The sequence below is a fragment of the Delphinapterus leucas genome, chromosome 10 (assembly GCF_059928025.1).
Source record: "Delphinapterus leucas isolate spDelLeu-1000000601 "Yukka" chromosome 10, BTC_Dleu_Yukka2, whole genome shotgun sequence".
Classification (NCBI taxonomy): Eukaryota; Metazoa; Chordata; class Mammalia; order Artiodactyla; family Monodontidae; genus Delphinapterus; species Delphinapterus leucas.
In genome coordinates this window covers 50,238,668-50,249,099 of record NC_143138.1, presented here as the reverse complement: position 1 = coordinate 50,249,099, position 10,432 = coordinate 50,238,668, and the positions used below count along the sequence as shown (strand labels likewise).

General features: G+C 37.6%; 1 protein-coding gene and 1 pseudogene across 9 annotated transcripts in view; both read right to left on the bottom strand.

The window, feature by feature from the left end:
* The window catches only part of RBMS3 (RNA binding motif single stranded interacting protein 3), a 716,964-nt gene that overhangs the window by 481,973 nt on the left and 224,559 nt on the right, over window positions 1–10,432 (bottom strand). The window lies entirely within an intron of this gene.
* Window positions 1–10,432, bottom strand: part of LOC149748233 (DNA primase large subunit pseudogene) — a 91,877-nt pseudogene that overhangs the window by 37,538 nt on the left and 43,907 nt on the right. The gene's annotated exons all lie outside the window — the stretch shown is intronic.

Genomic DNA, 10,432 nt, shown 5'->3' with positions numbered 1-10,432 from the left:
CTGAAAGACAGAGAGAGAGAGGAAAAAAAGAAAAAAATCCATGTTATTGTAGCCCAATGAAGACACTTAAAACACCGTAATAAACATCGGTGCACACACAATTGAGCAGGAATAAACCAAGAAAACAAGCTCTGAATCCCCATTTCACAGCTGGATGACCTCTTTTCACCAGCTCCTCTTTATAACTAGAGAATGGGCTTCCTACCCTACATAATCACTGGGTTGAGCCTTCGAAAATAAACCCGTCAGGCTGTCATAGGTGGCTAAGAGGGGATTGTGTGTGATTGTGATCAAAGTAAATCACACTCTGTGGATTCATGGAAAAATGCACAGGCCTTGGAGCCAGGCTGATCAGGGCCTGTGTCTAGCTCGGGCGCTTACCTAGCGCTGTAACTCTGAACAGTTCAGCACAACTTATCCAAGCCCGTTTTCTCATTTGTAAAAATGAAAATTGGAACAATCACTTTTCATGATTTGGGAGAGGGTTAAATTGAAATGTTGCGATTTCCTAGCAGGTTGTAGGATAAATATGACTTTGTTTTTGCTACTAAAAAGGTATTAGTTATACTGTAAGTTAATTGAGGATAAGGACTGAGTTTTGTATTCTCCACACCTAACACCACCGGTAATAGAAGCTAAATAAAATTTTGCTGTAAATAATCAATGATATAGGTTATCCACGGTGCTTCCTCTACAATAAAATTTCTACCATAATATATCTATATATTTACATCATAAATGTTTTAATTATTTTATCATCTCTTGCAGAAGACCTAGTCTAGGTTTTTTTTTCAAAGATGGGTCATATGGAGAATGAAACAATTTTGTTGAGCCTATTTATGAGGTATAAATGATAGGACTGAAGAAGATAAGTCCTAAGACCCTGTCCTTCTTTAGGATTCCATGAAGCATGCTTCTAGATCAACATAAGTACATGGAGAAGTTATAAAGCAAACTTAACTACCAAGTTTATTAACAACTCATCTTATGTTCAAGATTTCAGCTATGGTCACAAAATATTTGGCAAGTTTTCCTTTAATTCTATGTTCCTAAGGAAGTATAAGAACATAAGATAAATATTAAACATTCTGTGTATTAATGAACTAGGAGGATAAATATTAAACATTCTGTGTATTAATGAACTAGGTTCCCTACCACCAATGTTTCTTTTCCATTTGTAATCACCTTGTACTATACCACTAATTCTTTGGAGCATTAAATTCTTGGAGTGGTCATTTATTAAAATTCTAGTGTTGAAAATAGCATAGTGCTAGAAATGCCTTTGCCTCTTTTTTTCCCCCAATGGAATAGCTATCATTATATTAATATCACCTACAGCCTTGAAAATCATTCCAGTAGGAGCTGAGCTATTGGTAGGTCACAACAGAAACAGGAATAATTGTATGAGATCAGTGGAAGGAGTCTGAGATGATTCCCACCTATAAGCTCCGCCCTTCTTAAGTCAGTCGAACTGGGCTGGAGCTGTCCAAAGCTGAACTGGGTAGATTTCACCAGCATAAACCTGACGCTTCAGCTACTTGCATCTTTAGTACACCTGCCCTTCCTGCCTCATTACAATGATAACCCTACAGTAAACAAAATCGAAGAGAGCTAGGGTTGAAAGTGTCTCTTACTATTTTGCAGATGAAGAAAGTATGTTCTAAAAGATCATTAACTTGATCAAAATCATATAATTTGTGAAACTTCCAATAGGGACTTGAATATGGGATTTTTGAGTTTGGTGCAGTGCTTAACTAATATAGCATGCAGCCTCTAAAATAGAAAAGCTACATATATCAAGTCGTCTTGTTCAATCAACCTTCACGTCTTTGGGGATCCAAGTATTTGATCTCCAGGGCAATGCAATGTAGTCATTAAAAGAATATATTGTGGCAATAAACTTCCATGGCTCAAATCTCAGTTCAACCAGGGTATATTTGATTAAGTCTTATGTGCTCTTTGTGTCATTTCACCATCTATAATGATATAAACCTATTTTTATATTGATTTAGATGATATTTATTTAAAGTTGTGTACATCTACTTGTAAACCTATAAAATGATGGTAACAGGCTCTACCTCATAAGGTTGTGGGGTTCACCTAGAGTGCTGATAACACTGGCTGGCATAGAGAAAGTGCTCATTTAATACTAGCTTTTCTTACAATCACTTTTTTGCTGTTATCTGCTACATAAAACTGTCTCCAGTCCTTGGCATTCTCTGAGGTAGATAAGAAGTGGAAAGGGGGTTAAGGTTCTGTCCCAAATCCCAGCTTAAAACGCTACTACTTAGACTGTCAAAATCTTCCACTAAGAAACTTGGAAGGTAACGTTATTTGCTAAAAGGATAATTTGCATTTATAATGTTATTTTTAATGTTTGGAATTTTATTAACTATATTCTCACTGTATTTAATCATACAATTACCCATAGGTTCAAATCTTTTCATGGTTTATTTAGTATGACAAACTGTCTGTTGCCTCATTTTATTTTAACTTGTAGATTTTTATTGAGCAGAGATGCAAATAATTTCTGTCCAGTGGAAAAGATAACCCTAAAGTTACAGCTTATTGCCATGTTCAACATTAATTAGTTTTGTATCTAAACTGACATTCTTATCCTAATGTTCCTTTATAAGTTGCCTACAGATATCTAGCTTTTCAAATGCTCTTTGAACTAGTTTTAACACCTTGTATATACAAGCCCACTCTCCCCAAAATTCTTCCTCCTTCCACCTTCCCCTACCCCCAGGACATACATACAGCCTCTCTTTAGAGCTCTATTTCATCCCAAGAGTTTCTCTTTTAGGAAAATAACCAGTACAATAATATATTTGAACAGTGTGTTCAGTAGACAATGTTTAAAGGTACCTATAACCGTACCCATTAACTACAGTGATGTTTGCTAGGTTTGGACTATTCAGGCAAGTAAACATTTGCAAAATTATATGGATCTTAGAGAAGAAAACAAAAAGAGAGAAAAAAGGGAATATCTGCTGAAACATTTTTCCCCATACAAAGCACCCATCAATACAATATGGAAGAAGTAAAAACCAGAGGAAGAAAAAGAATTTAGAACATTGATAACCATCTCACATCAGGCACATAAACCCTTAAGACAAAAATCCTTCTTTTGTTTCTAAAGCCACTCCTGAAATTCTTCCATAAGTACCTTCTAAATTAAAATTTAGCTCTGTCTCTTAAAGAGGAAATTGAAAATTACTGTATCTCATAGTGAATTCTGTCTCACAATGGGACTCTTAACCTATGGTGTCCATGTTGTCCTACTGTATCACTGTTACGAGGATTTCTTCTTCATAAAATTCAGTATATGCAAAAGATCACTATCAGTCTTTTAATGGCCAAAAAAGTGAAATGCTTTCCTGTAGAAAACATTTGTGACTACTTTAGCAAGCAACATTTTTCTTAAAAAAATAATTTTATTATTCAGAAAGTATTATAATACTACTATACATGGAAAAATCACACACACACACACACACACACACACACACACACACACGCACACATATGCCAAAAAGCAAAGTATGCTGTTTCTTGACTTCCCTATTCCTAATTACTCTCTAGGCGAGACTTTCCAATGGTCCAGAATCACAAAACCATAGAACACAACTTGCTAGTTCAGCCTCTACTCTGGCTGGAGCTACAGGAATTTCAGTCCTTGGCTCAGTTACAAGATTCTGCATTAAAAATTATTTCACAAAGCTAGAATATGCTTTAAACAACAAGAGAATGTATTTAATGGGCCATTGGTTCTAATTCATGTCTGAACTCTCACGATGACAAACAGGGACTTTCTGCATGACTGGTGCTGTATCCTCCCTGCCCTGCAAAGTCAGCCACTGATGTAAGTAAATCAAGTTTAGACTTTTTTTTTGAAAAGACCTAAAACCACCATAAAGACAAAAACCACCCATATAATGTACCTGTGAAGAATTGTATTAAATTTCTCTTATGTCTTGTCAAAGTAGAGTAAAACTACTGACTAAAGTTATTTTTTTTATATATTCTAAAGAAAAAAAATATTTCTCAGGTAAAATTATTCCTAAACTTACATTATATTACTTATTTACTCTTCCCCGTTTTGGAGTTTAGATCAAGACCTTAAGTGTTCAGAAAGCTTTTTTTCTTTTTTTTATGCCACCCACAAGTGGAAAGCAAAGTCTGATATTAGAGGAAAATATGTGACCCAATTACTGAACAATGCCTGGAAATAGACACCTCAGCGGGGTCCCCAATTCTCTCTTCTATGTTTTCACTTCCTGAAGCTAGAAGAGATAAAATATCACCCACAGTCAACTTCCTGGGGGTGTTTCAACTTCTTGGGGGAAACAAATAAATGAACACATTTTTTTTAACCATAATTCTTTCCATCTGGGCTCAGTGCCTTCTCCAGCCAGTATGAGAAGCACCTAAGACAGCACTGCTAGGGCACTTTTCTATATAAAAATAAACAACTCCATGTCATATCTACAAAGTCACCAACTATCCTGAGTGCCCATAAATTCTCCAAACACACCCCGGTTCCAAATAACATTGTCTTTATAGTCTAAGAGGACTTTGTGATCACAAACAGGAGCCAATGCACAATAACCACCCACTTACTACATTTTGAGTTTTCACAACTGAGTTTTATAATTTATGTGTTGTCTATCAACTCTAAAAAATACACTTACCTGAGCTTGTCAATAAAATATTTACATTTAATTTTTTAAAGAAATAGTCAATTCTTTCTGACATTTATTCTTATTCTTAAATAGCATCTGAGTCATTTGTTGATACCCTTGATTGTTCCACATACAAGCCTCATTTAAACTAATGGAATCTTTTATTTTCCAAAACTGAGGAGAAAATAGAGCAATTATGGGTCTACTCTTCATCAATTATGAAGACATCAATTCGGTGGGATTTTTCTATAAAGAATTTCTTTTTAAAGCCTTTTACTGAATCACCCACTGTGTATATTAATTCAGGTAATACAGGCAGAGACTGAAAATAGTTTCTGCAGTCAATCAGCTCCCAGCTAACTCATTTTTCACATGCCTTCTATACTGATACCAAGACAAGAACAAAGGTATTACATTTATTTAATGGATGGAATATTATCCTTTTAGCCAATGTGGTTGTTTGCCTACTTCTAGAATGCTCATTCATTCTTTGGCACTTGGGGATGCTAATGGGGTATATCTATGGCTTTTGAGATCCAGTAGGAATGTGGTGGGACTATCTCTTTGAGGGACCACATCATCCAGGTTCCATCTACAAGAGAACAAGTCTACAGCCCATTAACATTCTGAGTCATTAACAAATTCATGCTACAAACAAGTGGTCAAAGCCAGGAATAACTATTGTGGGCAGAACTATGTCCCCTCAAATTTCATATGTTGAGGCTTAATACCAACACCTCAAAATGTAACTATATTTGGGCAGATAGCCTTTAAAGAGGTAAGGTATACTCTATAGTAGCACAGGGAACTCTGCTCAATATTATATAACAATCTAAGTGGGAAAAGAATTTGATAAAGAATGGATATATGAAAAAAAAATAAAGAGGTAAGGTAAAACCAAGTCCTATGCATGGGCCCTAATCGAATATGACTGACATCCTTATAAATTAGGACAAAGGCACAGAGGAAAGACCACAAGGCACAGAGGGAAGAGATGGCCATTTACAAGCCAGGAGAGAGGCCTCAGAAGAAATCACACTTCTGACACCTTCATCTCATATTTCTAGCTTCCAGAACTGTGAGAAAATAAATTTCTGTTGCTTAAGTGGTACTTGGTTATGGTAGCCCTAGCAAACTAACACAATAACTTCTTATTCAAGATCTGGTGAGCTTTGATAAAGGGAATGAAGATGAGACCTCCTTAAATTCTTGACACAGTGATTTGGCAGTGGGTCCCACCAAGCCCTCACCTAACACCTCTAAGTTCTCTGTTACCCACATGTGTGTGTGACAACAGAGGCCAATAAGTATCACCCAGAACAGACAACTAATACTCTAGAACCTGGTTCTTGGCCTTGTAGTTTGGGCATTCTTTTTATCCCCCCAGAGATAATCATACTCTTGAATCCACACCAAGTAAATGTCACAAGTTTATTGCACAAACAGAAATGTCCTTTTTTTTTTTTTTTTTTTTTTGTGGTACGCGGGCCTCTCACTGCTGTGGCCTCTCCCGTTGCGGAGCACAGGCTCCGGACGCGCGGGCTCAGCGGCCATGGCTCACGGGCCCAGCCGCTCCGCGGCATGTGGGATCTTCCTGGACCGGGGCACGAACCCGTGTCCCCTGCATTGGCAGGCGGACTCTCAACCACTGCACCACCAGGGAAGCCCGAAATGTCCTTTTTAATTTACAACTTCGGACTAGCACACTCCAAAGAAAACAAAATAAGAGTTTCTAGCTGGGAGAATTGAAGAAAATTTCAAGGAGGAGGAAGTGTTTAAAGAAGGGGTAACATTTTGACAATCAGAAATGTTTTTTATACTTCTTAGGGATAAGAAAAACAATTCTAAAAAAAAATTTCTTTTTTAGACACATGTATTACTATTTAGTACATTACTGTTTTCACGCTACAAATAGGTTCACCATGATCCTAGGGCTGTCATGCTGCATTTACAATCTGACCAACTCTAAGACAATGGTTCTCAGACTTTGATGTGCCCCAGAATCTCTTGGAGGGCTTATTAGCACATGGATTGCTGGGCCCAACTCCCAGAAATACAGACTCTGCAGGTAAGAGGTGGGTCTGAAGGATTTGCAGCTCTAATAAGATCCCAGGTGATGCTGATGTTGCTGATAGTGTTATGAGAACCACCACTTCAAGAAAGAGAATGACATACAAACACCAAAGCATGTGTGGTTTGTTATCTGCAAAATTCACAGTCTGAGGGAACTTTCTATAGCCACGGAGAACTACTTTCAAAACTGCAAACAGCATTTGCTTTTGTTCAAATGATATTCTATGTTGAAAAAGATGGACTACAAATTTTTTCAGAGTTTTTGCTTAATAATTTTTATAATAATAATAATAATAATAATATAAATATATAATAAATATATAATAATAAATAAATAAAATTAATAATAATTTTTTCATTTACCTAATATAATGACAACTTACAACTCAAAGACAGCTGCTTTGAAATTTTTGTCAGGGACTTTTTAGAAAGTCCAAAGAAAACACATGGACAATATCTATGTAACTCTCTTCCTTCATCTGAAATAACTAGTTGCTAGTTCCTAGTTTGATTGAATTAGAGTACTAATGAAAAAAATAACTGGCAGGCAAATAACGATTAGTAACTGGTTAGTGTCTTTGCTGGTTCTTTAATGAGAAATGGATGTAAAGCTGGAATGAATATACTAGACTGAAAATGAATACTTTCAAATTCTGAAACAAAACAAAACAAAAATCACTAACTTGTTAACTCTTGGGTTACATTTTAGGTTATGTATTTATGTTATGTAGTTAGGGTATATAGCCTGTCATCTTAGAGAAAGCTTGCGAGAAAGAGATTTCCATGCAAACAAATGGGATGGCAAATCACATCCTTTTGGGTACTTTATACAACCAATCATAGCACATTTCAGCATGCTTAACATCCTTTAATATTTGTTCTGCTAATGAGGAAAGAGAATAGGCTTTGGAACCAATTAATATGGACTTGAGAATTTGAAAAAGAATAGATACATGTATATGTATGACTGAATCACTTTGCTGTACACCTGAAAGTAACACAACCTTGTTAATCAACTATAGTCCAATATAAAATAAGAAGTTAAAAAAAACTATGGACTTGAATCTGACCTGTACCACCCATAGGATGTGAAACAAACAAACTACTCAACACCTTGGTACCTCAGTTTGCTGATCTGTATAGTGTAATCACTAGGCCTGCTTTTTTAGTGGCTGTAAAGATGAAATAAAATAGTGTGTGCTAAACTTCCTAGTACAATGGGTGACCCGTTGAAATTTCTTCCATTGTCTTACTAAAGCCTACCTTACGCTTTATTACCTATACACTTACCATGTAGCATACAAATGTCCATGCATAACTTGGACAACAATATCTCTTGACTATTTGATAGAGCCAGTCTCCGTGCTGGCAGAGGCCCCTTAGGAAGCATAGGCTTTGACACACATATGACCTCTCATTTATGCTCCAAGTCAATTCACAGTTTCTCCTCCACTCACACAGTCTCCTCCTGGCAACACCTAACTCCTTGCTCAGTCTGATCTCAAAGTTCAGCCCCTTCCATGCAGCCCCCACTACCTTTCCATATGCATCTGCCTTCTAACCTCCCACCAGTACCCACTGCTCCAGTTACTACCACAGGCCCACTCATTCTCAAGTTCCCCCTCTCCCAGCCAGCAGCCAACAAGTCATGGTACTTGGTGGACCACATCTTTACCCTGGCCCTCCTTGGTTCTCACTGCTGTCCACTCCTAGTTCATCCATGCATGGTTGGCTGTCAATAGCATCCCACTCCAAGGCCGTTTGGTCTTCAAGGGCCCAATCCTGGTCTTCTGTAAGTGGATTTTAGATTTCAGAGATTTTAAATACCTCTCTTACCAGAAGCAAAGGATCCTATCAGGATTCATGGGTCCTCCCTTCAAAACCTCTCTAATGTCCATCCCTATTTGTTTTATTTAGTTGACACTTTTACAACACTTTCTATGGGCCAGCCCCTCTTCTAGGCTCCCTATGTATATTCGCTCTTGTTAGTCATCACAACAAGCCCTGGATGTGGTCACTAGCTGTGTTACGGACAAGAACACTGATACAGAAACACCTGAAGTAACCTTCTCAAGGTCACATGACTAGGAAGTAGCAAAAGCAAAATCCCGGGCTGTCTGGCTTCAGAGCATGGGGCCTGCCTCTCAGCTCTAGTGCCTCCTGCCAACCTCCTGTCTCAAAAAGGAAGCCATTGCTTCTCCTTTTCTCTCTTCCAACTCCCATTCATCCCTGCCATGTCTGTGCCCTTGTTTCCCTATATATCACCTATGTTTTCTGAAACTTAATCTTTTTTCCCCAGCACCAGGGCTCTTTCCCCTCTGCTTGCCCTTGAACATTTGTAGATCATTTCTTCCTATACATTGGCTATCATCAAGTTTCTCTCTTTTCATTCCTTGACAGAGTGGTCTTGATTGATTGCTCTGCTCATTCTACTTCTTCCTTCTTAATTTCTAATTACATCCTAAATACTGCACTTCTATTATTGGAACATAACTGAAAATTAACTAGTAACTTCTTAATAAGTAAAAAAATCAGTTATCATCATCCTTGACTTCTCACTACCATTTAACCCCCTGGAAAACCTTCATTTTGAAACATTCTTCCCTTGGGTTCCATGCAGCACACTAACCTGGTCCTTATTTTCCTTTCTTGCAGACAAGTTATCCCTTTATCTCTTTCACTTGGCTTTTCTTCTCCTCTAGATTCCTAAAAGTTGGTGCACCTCAAGCGTAATCCTTAGCCCACTTTTGTTTTAGTGCTACAATATCCATGAGACTGCTAATTCCCAGGAAGGACATGTATCAGAATCAGCTGGATGGCTTCTTACAACTCTGGGCTCCAACCTCAGAGTTTTGATTGTTTGGGATGAGGTACAAGAAAGTGAATGTCTAACAAGCTCACAAATTAGAACCAAGAATCACACTGTGAGAACCGTTGATTAAAAATCTCCTTCATTATCACATTTTGAATTTCCATTTCTTTGTGTTTCCATCTCATATTTCTTTCTCTAGATCTGCCTTCACCCTCAAACCTCAGTCTAGAAAATACAATTAGAGTTATTGGATATTTAGAGTTATTAATTATTTCCCTTTGGAAAAATAAGAATTATCGGATATTTCCCTTTGGATGGAATGGTCATCTCAAAATGCAAAATGCAACATCTCAAAAATGCAACAAAGTTGAACTCGCTGTTTTCCCCTTTCTCCCTTCTCTGAAAACATCTCTGGGGCAGAAACTAGTTGGGTAGTAACGTGTGTACAGGGTGGAGACTCTGACGACCTGGACAACTCAAGCCCCAGCTGGAGGGGCTCTGCATCCTGTCTCTGGCCATTGTTACCACAAGGGAATGGGATCCAAATGTTGCAAGGCCTTCTGATTGTTTCTGAAAGAAATCTGGATTTTCAGGCAATATTTCTCAATTTTTCAAGATTGTCTTAGAGTTTTTATAGAACAATGTGAAAACACTCTTCTAGGCAGACTGAGCTTGATGGCTGCCAGTTTGTGACGTTGTCCTGATGTCCTCCAGCTGCCCCTTCTCATTCTAAATAACATAGATCCTTCCAGGGCAAAATGTATGTTCTGACCCATTGTCTGCCAGCTATTTCTCCCAAATCTGCATAGCTGTTGTGCTCATGGCCTGCATAAAATCATCTAGCATTATTATTATTTTTTTC